The 12,541-nt window shown below is 38.3% G+C and overlaps 1 protein-coding gene across 2 annotated transcripts in view; it reads right to left on the bottom strand.

Moving 5' to 3' along the window:
* Positions 1–12,541, bottom strand: part of SCRN1 (secernin 1) — a 144,137-nt gene that overhangs the window by 130,274 nt on the left and 1,322 nt on the right. The window lies entirely within an intron of this gene.

The raw sequence follows: 12,541 nt of genomic DNA, 5'->3' as shown, positions 1-12,541 counted from the left end.
ATACATATACTTTTCATACATAAACTGTATGATGCTCCAGTGTGGACACTTCTATTTAACCAAAGAAACTCCCCACGACTGTGCTAACTTAAACTTGCACTACATGATCACTGGCACTGTTCTAACATGTTTCTCTGAAACACAGTGCTTAGCTGCAGCAATTCTTGGAAACCAGCATAGGCAGATGTGATAGCAGCCAATGGTTTTTGTTCATTAAACATAGGTAATTGCTGGTTTTCAATATTGTGAAATAGACATCACACCATTAAGAGTTAAACAGAGGTACCTACTTTACAATTTAAGGTTAAAAATCCTTATCTTCAGCCACTGTGAATTATTCAAAACAATGGAACTACACAGATGGACAACAGCTGTGGATCTGGCCCGGTGCCAGTAAGTTTTAACTTTACCACATTCTATGAGTGAGCCGTTAAGTAGTTCCAGGTAGGTTATTTGTGAAAGATTGATAATACACTGGTTAGATGTAGATCAGAATGGACAGTGGGAAAGTCAGAAAACAACCCAATTCTGCAGTGATATCTGAAGTGACAACTCACAGGTAATGAATATAATTTGATTGATCTCACTCTTCAAGTGCAGTTTGATAAAAATTAATTATAAAAGGGAACTTGGCTTTATGTGCTGGTACCTTTGTATTTCTTTAGTTGTCTTTTGGTTACCATGGCAGTCTACTTAATGTGTGTCTATACAATATGAAGAACCTTTGATTTAACGTGTTCCTTTATTTTCCAGTATATCTCATTGTGACAAATTTCATTTAAAGATGGCAGAATTAAACTCAGTTTGACAAAGTCACCATTAAGAGCTAATCTGTGTAATACTTTGTTGCAGAAAGAAGATATAGAACAGAATGACTTAGAGCCCTATACAACACACTGGATGTCCCACTGTGAAACATCAGCTATGACCTACATTAGAGTTTTAGAAGCCACGAGTCTGAACAACAGGATCAAGTTTTTGTATCAGCCTGTGCCATATTTTTAACCTAAAACTATGGCAACGCAGATATGGATTACAAATCTAGAGATTTTATCTCTATCGGGGTCTACAATGTTTCGTTTATGTAGATATTTGCACTGGCTTCATTTCCAGGATATGAGTGCCTTACAAATTCTAAGTTATATTAAGAAGGATATTAAGTTCCCATCAGACTCTCTCATGTTATTTATCCACATAGGATTAAGTTCTCAAAGCGAAATATGGGGAACACAGCAGCCATTATTGTTCACTGAGTCTGTGTAGGGGAGGGTAGTGACACAGGTGAGATGCTACAGCCATCTAAATAAATCTAAGTGATGCATGTCCTGTTCCTGGTTTTGGTTTTTATAACCAGTGCTACCACAGTAGTGCAGACGTATGGGATAGATTACAGTATTCTGCAGGACTTTGCATCTTTGACAGGCTCACTCCATCGTGCAGAATCTTTGGACTCGTCAACACTGTGTATATCTACCTGCATATACCCCTTTTATTTTCATATTTTAAAAAGCCAAAGACACTGAAATATCCTCCATGTATTTCCCATTTTAAGTGCCAAAATTTCTTTAACTGAAGTAGAATGATGAGTGGAGAGGAAAGGTGAATGGAGAATAGGAGACGTCTCCATTTTTTTTAAATGGGCAACTATATTTGATATTGGGCCAGAGGTAAAGACTCCTAAAAATGAAATGAGAGACTTACATTACCTATGAGTTTTAAAATAGAGATTTCAAGGCCAGAATGTATTATTAGATCCTCTAATCTGATCTCCCGCACTCTGGCAATTAACTTTACCCAGTTACCCCTGTAACTTGACATATTTCCTAGAAAGCCATGAAGTCTTGACATGAAAACATCAAGCGATGGAGAATTTCTTCCCCTTGGCAGTTTGTTCCAATGTTTATCACCTCAATGTTAAAGTATTTGTACATTATTTCTACTCTGAATTTCTCTAGCTTCAGCTTCCAGCCACTTGTTCTTGTTATGCCTTTCTCTGCTAGATTAACGAGCCCTTTAGTACCGGATATTTTCTCCCCATGAAGATATTTATACACTAATCAAGTAACCTCTCAATCTTTTTGATAAGCTAAATAGATCAAGCTCTCTGATTCTTTCATTGAAAGTAATTTTTTTTACCCCTTGGATAATTTTGGTGGATACTTTCTGCACCCTGTCCAGTTTTTCAACATCCTTTTTAAAATTTGGGCACCAGAAATGAGACAGTGTATTGATATTAGACTCCCCAGTGCCATATACAGAGGTAAAAATCACCTGCTGGAAGGGCCCTTGAGAAGTCCTCAAGTCCAGCCCCTTGTGCGGAGACAGGACCATATAAACCTACCATTCCTGACAGGTGTTTGTCTAACCCCTTCTTAACCTCCAATGAGGCCCTTTGAAGCCTATTCCAGTGCTTACCTATCCCTATAGTTAAAAAGCTTATCTTAACAGCTAACCTAAATCTCCCTTGCTGTAGATTAAGCCCATAACTTCTCCTACCTTCATTGGACAGGGAGAACAAGTGATTACAGTCCTCTTTGTAACAGCCCTTAATATATTTGAAGACTTCTCAGGTAGTCTTCCCCCCTCCCCCAGTCTTCTTTTCTCAAGACGAAACATGCCCAGTTTTTTTTAAACCTTTCCTCATAGGTTAAGTTTTCTAAACCTTTTATCATTTTTGTTGTTCTCCTCTGGACTCTCCAATTTGTCCACATCTTTCTTAGTGTGTTGCCCAGAACTTGGCTCAAGCTGAAGGCTCACCAGTGCTGAATAGACTGGGACAATTACCTTCAGTGTTTTACACATGATACTCCTGTTATTACACCCTAGAATATTGGCCTTTTTCACAGTTTCATCACATTGCTGACTTGGCTTGTTGGCATCCTTTCATCTGCGAGAAACGGTGGAATTGCAACCTATGATGTAGATGGTTTGCAATATCTCATGTGACTGAACAGTCCAATTTTTCTCTTCAAGTTCTAGGAGCCAGCTTCTGTCATGGACTTTGATACCCTGATTGAGACAATGGTGCCAAGTGTTACGATCACTTGCCAAGATTTCCCATTGGTTAGGATCAATTCCAAATTCCTTCATATCTCACTTGCATGTGTCTTTATAGTGAAGCTTGGGATGTCCTGTTGTTCTTGGTCCCTCTGATAACTCCCCATATAGCATGTCCTTGGGTATGCGTCTGTCTTATTGCTGACTCTTTCAATTTGTTATCCACTAAAACCCCTATATCTTTTTCAGCAGTACTGACTCCTTGATAGTTATTCCCTGTTTTGTAGTTGTGCATTTGTTTTGTTTTTTTCCTTCCTTGGTGCAGTGCTTTGTACTTGTCTTTACTGAATTTCATCTTGTTGATTTCAGATCAGTTCTCCCATTCATCAAGATTGTTTTGAATTCTAATCCTGTCCTCCAAGTGGTTGGAACCCCTCCCAGCTTGATGTCATCCACAAATTTTATACTCATACTCTCCATTCCATTATCCAGGTCATTAAACAAAAATATTGAATACTGTAGTACCAGACCCAGGTCAGGCTTTTGCAGGCCCCCACCAGATACGTAACCTCAGTCTGACAGTAAATCATTGCTTGTTGAGTACAGTTTTTCAACCAGTTTTGGATGCACCTTATAATAATTTCATCTAGACCATACTCCGTAGAGTGTCATGTGCATCTGATCAAAAGCCTTACTAAAATCAAGATCATCACATCTACAGCTTCCCCCATCTACTAGGCCAGCAACCTGTCAAATAAGGAAGTTAGGTTGGTTTGGCATGATTTGTCCTTGACAAATCCATATTGTCTATTATTTGTAAACCTTTTATCCTCTAGGTGCTTATAAATTGATTGTTTAATAATTTGTTCATGTGTCTTTCTCAGTATCAAAGTTAGGCTGACTGGTCTAATTGCAAGCTCCTCTTTCTTTCCCTTTTTAAAGATAGGTACTCTATTTGTCTTCACCGACCTTTGAGAACTCATGGGGGATCACTGCTAACAGTTCAGAGATTATTTCAGCTGGTTCCTTAAGCACCTTAGAGTGCATTTCTTCTGACCCTGCTGACTTATGTAAATACTTTTAAAGTTAGATGCATTCAACCTGTTCTTATGCATTCAAGGATCTCATTAGCCCTATTTGCCACAGCCTTACACTAGGAAGAAATAATTTAAAAATAGTTTCAGGATTGTTACGCAATATGTAGCAAGAATGAATTTTTGGAAACCTCTGAATTCACTATATAGATATTTGAAGTATCACCAAAATGGGTATATATTGCATGGGAGAAAGCGAAAGGCTTTGTGAGACGGTATTCATAAAAACCTTCACCTATGGGTACGTAGGATAGTTACATTTCCAATTACATCCTTTCCAGAAGTCCCAAGTGTAGTTGCCAAAAAAAAAAAAAAAAAAAAGCTTTTTTTGTCATTTCTTCCCCCCCACCCCCATGGAGAACTTTATTCCCAAATGCACTTTAAGGAAAAATGCATTATTAAATTCCACAACTGCACCTACATGTGAGCCATTTGCTCAAACAACTATCCAATCCCACATTTTCCTCTGACTTAAGGTGTAAGTAATGGCTCTTACCACATTTTATGGTCATTTAGTTATATGTGTGTCATTATTTTAAGTCTTTGATATAAAAATTTAAGTTGGAGCAAACAAAGTTGCTACTATCTTGCTTGTTTATTGACCCAGTGATAAAGAAAGGGTTTTTCAGCGTGCACTAGACACTCTCAAAACTAGTTGAGATAAATTTAAATTGCAGAAACACAATAGAAATTAAGATGAAATTCTGTTCCTCAAATATTTCAGAAGAGAAGGCAGCAGAGACCAGGTCTGAGGCCAGAGAAAAAGGGAAATGAAATGGAGGAAAAAAGAGATGGTGGGGGGGAGGATTAGTTCTTGGGAAAGAAACACTTTTAAAGTAGGTATTCACTTTGTGCTAGAGTTGCTACAGGAATGAAGTGATGTGGGATGGTGTTTTAAGAGGATGTAGTCCATGAGCATTTCAACAAGTAGTCCTCAAAGTTTTCCATAGTGTGAACTCATGTCCTCGGCCAACAGGGCACCTATGTGAGGAAAAGCAGCCACAGCAGGAAAGATGGTCCAGTGTTTGGGGCACTAGCCTGGTACTTGGGAGGCCCATGTTCAACTCCCTGCTCTGCCACACGCTTCCTGTATGGCCTTGGGCAAGTCACTTGGGCCTGGTCTACACTTAAATTTTGCTGTAATAGCTATGTCTGTTTGCAGTGTGGGGAGAAAAAATAAATTACACCCATAACAGACATAGACATGCCAGGAAAAACCCAAGAAGTATAGACACAATTATATCAGCAAAAAAGTGATCATGCTGTTACAGCTTATTTCATTCGTGAACTGGAAACTTTTGCTGGTATAAGCTGCATCTCCCCGACATGGCTTGCCAGAACAGTTATCTGGCAAATCCTTTCTACTATAGCCAGGGCCTATATCTTTGTGCCTCCATTCTCCAGTCTCTAAAATGAAAATAATACTTCTCTACCTCACAGAGGTCAGCATTAGAGACAATGAGACACTATTTTGCTAATGGAAGGCCAAAGAAATAGATAGGTGGATCACTTAGAGCATGCTGACTTCCTCCAAGACATCTGGAAATTTGACCAGGATGGTTTGGAGCCAGTTTAGGAATTACAAGATAAATAAGCTGTGCTTTTATAATGTTTACATGTATGTTCTTGGTTTAGTGTCCCCAAAAAAGTAAACCATGTATACTGAGAACATGATTTCCAAACACTCTTAACTTGATCAAGTCAAAGTCAGTCTGGGCCAGAATAAGGCCACATATTGCTTCTCTGCAAGAATTACTTCCATGCCAAACTTCAGATTTCAAAGGTCAGCCATTTTGACTATTCAAAAACAAACAAAAAAATTCAAATGGAAAAAGGGTATTTTCAGCCTCTCCAATTTCAAGCATCACCGAACAGTTTTTACTCAAGGTATTTTAATGAAGTCACCATGTAGACACCAAGCAAAGAAATTTCCATTACAAGTTTCACAAAGTTATAATCTATGTGAACATAGGACTTGATAGTTGATGCTTTTATAGGGGTTGTTCCTCAATTTTACTTGGAAATATTTATCTAGTGTATTAGAATTACAAATACTTAGATATTAATACTTTTAATGCCTTCCTGTTTAGCCAATCTGACTCCTATTTCTGGGACAGTAAGATTGCATGCAAGTGTTTTTTTGCCTATGAATGGTCCTTTGTCTTCAGATTGCAAAAACAGCGGTCTTAACAGTGAAAATGCAGCATTTCAGTAACTAGGAAACAGTCTACAGAAAAACTAGACAAGTGTGGGAAAGCTGGGTCAGAAAAAAGTCTGTCTTGAAGTTTAACTAGCATTTATTTAACTGAATGAATGCTCAGTCTTTGCACTGTTTTAATTGTCTGTCTTGACAAAGTACCCTTCAGCTTTATCTCAGTGAAACCAAAAAACTCTCCCTATTAGTGTCATATATTAAAAGATCTTTAGATTTAATATGAAAAAAGCTATTTGGCTAGAGTTTTAGGGTTGTAAGTGATTTTGATATACAAAGCAGGTATCTGGGCAGTAGATTTATTTAACATTTCCTGAACAGTGGAAACTCAAAATTCATAATCTCAGCACAAGCTATTTCTGTCTGTAGACCTATTTCTTTAAGGAGTTTCACAGAGGACTGTTGTGCCACAAGGAAATATTAAAAATAATTGGTGATTCTGCACCAACTGTGTTCTAATTCATCAGAATGGAGAAGTATTATGGTTTGGTTGGATTATTCTTTATCAAATATTCATTTTAAAAATAAAAAATGTTACAATATATCAAGATGTTCCCCACAAAGCCTAACATGAAAGCCCAAAGTGGCCTCTAGATTTCCTACAGCTACACAATCTCTTCCCGTTCGCCAACATCTCTTAAAGGAACACCAGAACAATCAGTACGATGCATTTTCGAACAATTTCCCTTGGTATGTCTTAGCTAAGATCATATGGGCTAGTCTATACTAGAAAGTTAGGTAGTAGTAGGACATGACATGGAGGAGGAGGAATTTTAACATGGGAGTTACGACTTGGCAGTCAATGTGTACATGTTAGCTTGTCATTGGTAAAACCCTATGGAAACTAAGTTAATATTGTGTCAGCTGGTTGTGATTAACAATAACATGGCAGATTGTCCCTGTCTTGACTGATTTAGGATTTATTAACATAATTTGACTCAGTTTGATTTTGCACTACCTAAAGTGCTAGTGAAGGAGCACATAGCTGGTTTACACACCATTGCTCATTATTCCATCCTACATAATCCACTATTCGACTCTTTGGTCCTTGATTTCCCTGGTGTTAATCACTATTTTTATTTCCATTAAAGTGCCCTGCAAAAGGGTTTATTAATCTTTAAAGAACTCTACATTTACTTCTTTAATGCTTGCTAAGAGCAATACTCAAGTCATTCACCAATAAATAAAATCCTTCAGTGCCTCCCATCCTAAAACAAATCCATCTTGAGTTTGATGTTTTTTCATATCATTACATGGTAAAAAATGAATTGGTACTGATTACCAAAAGAGGGTGATTTTCAGAAACGGAAGGCAGAAGCAGAAATGGCTAAAGTTGATACAGAGAAAAAATCTGCAAAAAAACAAGAAAAGCATATTTGGATTTTGGTTTCACTGCTGTTGCAGCTAACGGACAAATCAGGCCTCAATGTGTGCAGTAACGCTAGCAAACAATAGACTGAAACCAATAAAATTAAGACACCATTTAGAAACAAAACATGACCTGGTAGGAAAGAACAGAGGGTTTTTTTTTTAATGAAAGCTATAAGAAATTAACAAAAAAAAAACAATGAAAAATGTGCTTTAAAAGCATCGTGTCAAGTTGCGTTCCACACTGCCAAGAATAAAAAGCCTTACACAACTGGGGAAAAACTGATTCTCCCAGCAGCAATTGACATTTGCCGGACAGTGTGGCAGAGAAGTTAAAAATTATCCCACTGTCAGACAACATGGTCAGCCGCTGAATCTCTGACATGTCAGAAAATATCAATGCACACCTGATTTCTCGATTGCAATCCAGTTGGATGAAGCAATGGATATATCAAAAGAAACTCATGTAATTGTTTATATTTGGTGCTCTCACAAAACATTATTGGAAGTTTTTTGTTCTGAAAGCCAATTAAGATGCATGCAACTGGATCTGAACTGATCAACTTGTGAGAAGTTAGGAAGTCATTTAAAATGTTAAAGTGGAAAGCTTGCATTGGAATCTGCACAGATGAAGCCCCTTCTTTGTCTGGAGATAGAGCAGGCTTGAAAGCCAAAGTGCTTGTAACTGATACACCACAAAGCCATTGCAACTTGAAACATGGATTGGGAACTTACTAATATTCTGAGTTCTGCTATTACATTTTTTGAACTTTATCAAGATGCAGCCCACAAAGGCATGTCTCTTTGCAATGCTTTGCATAGAAATGGGAGCTGAGCATGATGCTCTGCTGTTTCACACTGAAGTCAGGTGGCTATCCAGGGGAAAGTGTTGCAATGCGTTTATGAACTGAGAAACGGAGTTCAACTTTTTCTAGTGGATTTGAATTTCAGCAACGCAGAGACACTGCATGATCCCTGCTGGCTTGTGCTTTTAGCTTACCTTGCTGATATTTTTGACAAACTGAATTCTCTAAATGTCTCCTTGCAAGGAGTGGAAAGTACTATTTTTGACCTGCACAATGAGATATCAGCATACAAGAGACAGATAGATCTCTAGAAAACAAAGATCAAAACTGGTTTAAGCATTCCATTCCAGTGGTTAACTGACACTATCAACAAAACAGAATCTGAACTATTGAGCATTGTGGAACCAATCAAGAATCACTTGACTTCTCTCAGAGCCTGTTTGGATAAATATTTTCCCAGAGGAAATGCATCCCTGAATGACTGGATTAGCCAATCTTTTTAGCTGAGGCAGTGACCTTGTCCCATCTCCAAAATGACATTCAGGAGAACCTGACTGAACTTCAGAGTGATAGGACAATGGACATTCAATTGGGGAAAAATAGTCTTTGGGGGATTTTTGGTTGAAAGTTGGTTCAGAATATCCAGCATTATCAAAGTGTGTGATCAAACCTATTTTACTGTTGAGCTCATCTTATTTGTGTGAGATCAGGTTCTCTGCACTGGCTGTGCTAAAGACAAAGCACTGTTCGAGACTGGAAGTGGAGGACAACCTCAAAGTGTCGGTTTCAAAAATCTCCCCACAAATTGATAAACTGCCTGCAAAGAAACAGGAACAACCTTCACACTAATTGGCAAGTATCTACGTATTTGAAACTTACAGGTGTAGGTAATTTAATTAATGTTGTGCTAAGGTCTCTGTTGGGTTTATGAATAGGCTATCAAGCATACTTTTGCATGCATAGGTGTTGGAACTAGAGGTGTTGCCACACTCCCTAGTGGTTTCCACCATGTACAGGGTTTACAGTATGGCTCGTAGTACCCCCACTATACAAATTGTTCCAGCACCCATGTTTTCATGTGTCTATTTTTGTCGGGGGGCGGGGGAGGCACAGCCAAAACTTGTAACTCAAACAGGGGGCTCAGCTCAAAAGGTTTGAAAACTGCTGACTTAAAGGATGTGTTGACCCATTATACAGGAAAAGAATTTACTCCTGGGGGAATTCTGCACCACTGTGTGTGCATAATTAATGAGCTGTGCATACCTTTAAGTTTGGGGGCAGAAAAAAGCTTCTGCCAGAAAGTTGCTACAGTTCTGCCTTTGCCCACCAGATAGAACAGAGCAGCAGCTCCAGGCCAGTTAAGGAAGAGAAAGAGCCTGCCTTCTTCACAGTGCCTATTGGGCCAGGTCAGGAGACAGGGTCTATGGGAAGACAGACAGCGTGGGGCTGGGGGGTCAGATAGGGGCTCATAAGGGCTAGTCGGAGAGGACAGACTGGGGCAGGAGCTAAATGGGAGTGAAGGCAAAGGGCCACAGGGGGGAGGGAGATGCAGGGCCACATGGTGACAGGGAGGGGCTGCAGGGCCACATAGGGATAGGGGTGGCTGAATGGGGGCACAGAGACACATGGAGACAGGAGGAGAGGGTGCGGGGTCACATGGGGATGCGGGAAGTGGGTGTATGAGTGGGGATGAAGGGACACATGTGGACAGGGCTGCAAGAACACACAGGGACAGGGGCAGATGTGCCTGACTAAAGGGGAGGCTGGGGTCAGCCAAGGTCTACATGGGGGAAGCTCCCTAACAATCCCTTCCCACCCACCTCAAAAAACCTGTTCCATACTTTTCCCACCCATATCCAACAACCCTCCAAGTTCACATCCAAACTCCCAGAAATTACTTCCCTCTCCCTCAGCTCCTCCATTAGCCCTGACTCTCTGAAGCCTTTGCACTGCTTTTGAGGGGAGTGGGAAATACGGTTCTGTATTGTAGTTTAAATGAATTATTACTCAGTTCTGTATTAATTTGCCTAGTAAGGAATATATTTGTCAAAAACCATTTCCTGTACCTTTTTTGTTGTCTGTATTGTTACAGACATACTTGCTGACAGGTATTTTGAAATAAATGACCAAAAATAATTGAAACTGGTGTGATTAGATTGTGTTATCTTGACAAATAAAATATGCAGAATTTGAAAATATTGTGTGCAGAATTTTTATTTTTTTGTCACAGTATTCTCCCAGGAGAAAGAATTTCACCCTACATGCATACTTTGTGAATTCACACTGACCAGGTCATTTCACATTACTGAAAATTTCATGTTAGTGAGTCGGTGAACAAAAAAGGCAGAGAATGCATCAAAAGTATTTTGTTCACTTATTTTAAAAGATATAGTTCGGTTTGTGTTGGTTATACCACAATGGAGCATAGTAAGTGTACCTAGTATAGCTTGTAACAATAATTACTACTTAACAAAAACACATCACTGCAGAACTCTGCTGTTTAAATGGCATCAGAGAAACTGGAATAGGCAGCAATTTTTGGTGCTAACTGTGAATGTGTATGTTCCCTAAGTTCTACTGAATTTACAGAGATTTAAGGAGAATCAGAGCACCCCTGAGACAAAAAATCTGGCCTTTGAGGCCACATTACACAGAACTGTGGTTACAAGAAACAAGTTGGTATTGAAAGTTTACAAAATATAAGTGAGTGTATTAATTCCGTACCAACTGTATGCAGTTAACTTTTTTCTGAGTAGCTAGGTTCACTAGCTCTTTTCAGAGAGCTAAAGTAAATATTAAAAAAATAGTCATGCCTTGTTTTAGCAGTAAAAATACATTGTCCTCCAAAATTTCTACAAATATAAAACAAGCTCATAAACTGTAAATGGATTTGCTTACTTGTTATCAGACTTTTTGTAACTTGTCTATTTTCAGATTGTAAAAGGTGGCTTTGGGACCTTAAATGCTTGACAGATTTTATCTACTTTAGAAGTGTTACATGTGATTGAATTAAGTTCTCTCCAGGCTTGGATGCTCTGAAATCAATGAGTGTCTTGTTTTCAATGGGAGAAAGCTCAAGCCCCTTCAAATACTTGGTTTTGTTGGGGTTTTGTTTTGTTTTTGAGTGCAGCAGTTTGTTTAGATGTGTTTCAAAATTAGAATTAAGAGGAAATAAAGCAATCACTATCCACAGCATGTGCCCTGATGGCTGTCAGCAGTTAGTTAATCCTATTCCCATAAATTTCTAGTAAAAGATTAATAGTTTTTGGTATTATATTCATTTAAGTTGTTAGTTCATATCACAGCATGAAAAGAGATTTATACATACATGATGTTTTCCTATTTGAGTCTATTACAACACAATTGCTTCTCTCTTATCAAATCTAACGCCCCATATGGTACATAGCTTTACTCAAATGAGTAGTCTTATTAATTTTGGTGTGACTGTTCATGTGAATAGAAGTTATATCTTTCCATGTTTTGAAGATCAAGGCCCTAATACGTAGCCTTATGAGAGCATCTGGCTGTCTTCCTCTTGAGCTGCTGCTAAAACATGCTATCCTTCTGAATTATGGATATAAATATTGGTGTAAAGTCCATTTTGTAAATGTAAGTACCCAACTCAATACATTATAGATATAGGTTTCAATTCAGTAGATACTTGCACATGTAAGTAACTTTACTCACTGGACTACTCCTACAAGCAAAATTAAGCATACATGAAGTGTTTCCAGGATTTCAAGATGACTGTAAAGCTCCATTTTTTAAAAAAAGAGAGCATCTTAAACCCTTTCTCACCACTTTTAATTGTTTTTCTTAAGAATGATCAGAGATTCCCTTTTCATACTAGAGACAAGGACAAGACTTACTGATGTCAGCCTCAAAATTCAATGTAATTTGAGACCTTTACCTCACATCCTTACTCTTAAGATTCTGCATACCAAAAACAAACAACAAAAAGCAAATAACTATTCAATCTTAGGCTTTGTGGTTAAAAAAAAACCAATTACCATTTAGAGAAAAAATTGCATTACTGCCACAATAAGTAATCCACAAAAACTGCA

This window comes from Lepidochelys kempii, chromosome 2 (genome assembly GCF_965140285.1).
Source record: "Lepidochelys kempii isolate rLepKem1 chromosome 2, rLepKem1.hap1, whole genome shotgun sequence".
Taxonomy (NCBI): domain Eukaryota; kingdom Metazoa; phylum Chordata; order Testudines; family Cheloniidae; genus Lepidochelys; species Lepidochelys kempii.
Note: the sequence above shows the minus strand (reverse complement) of the source record. Positions and strands in the feature narration are given on the sequence as shown.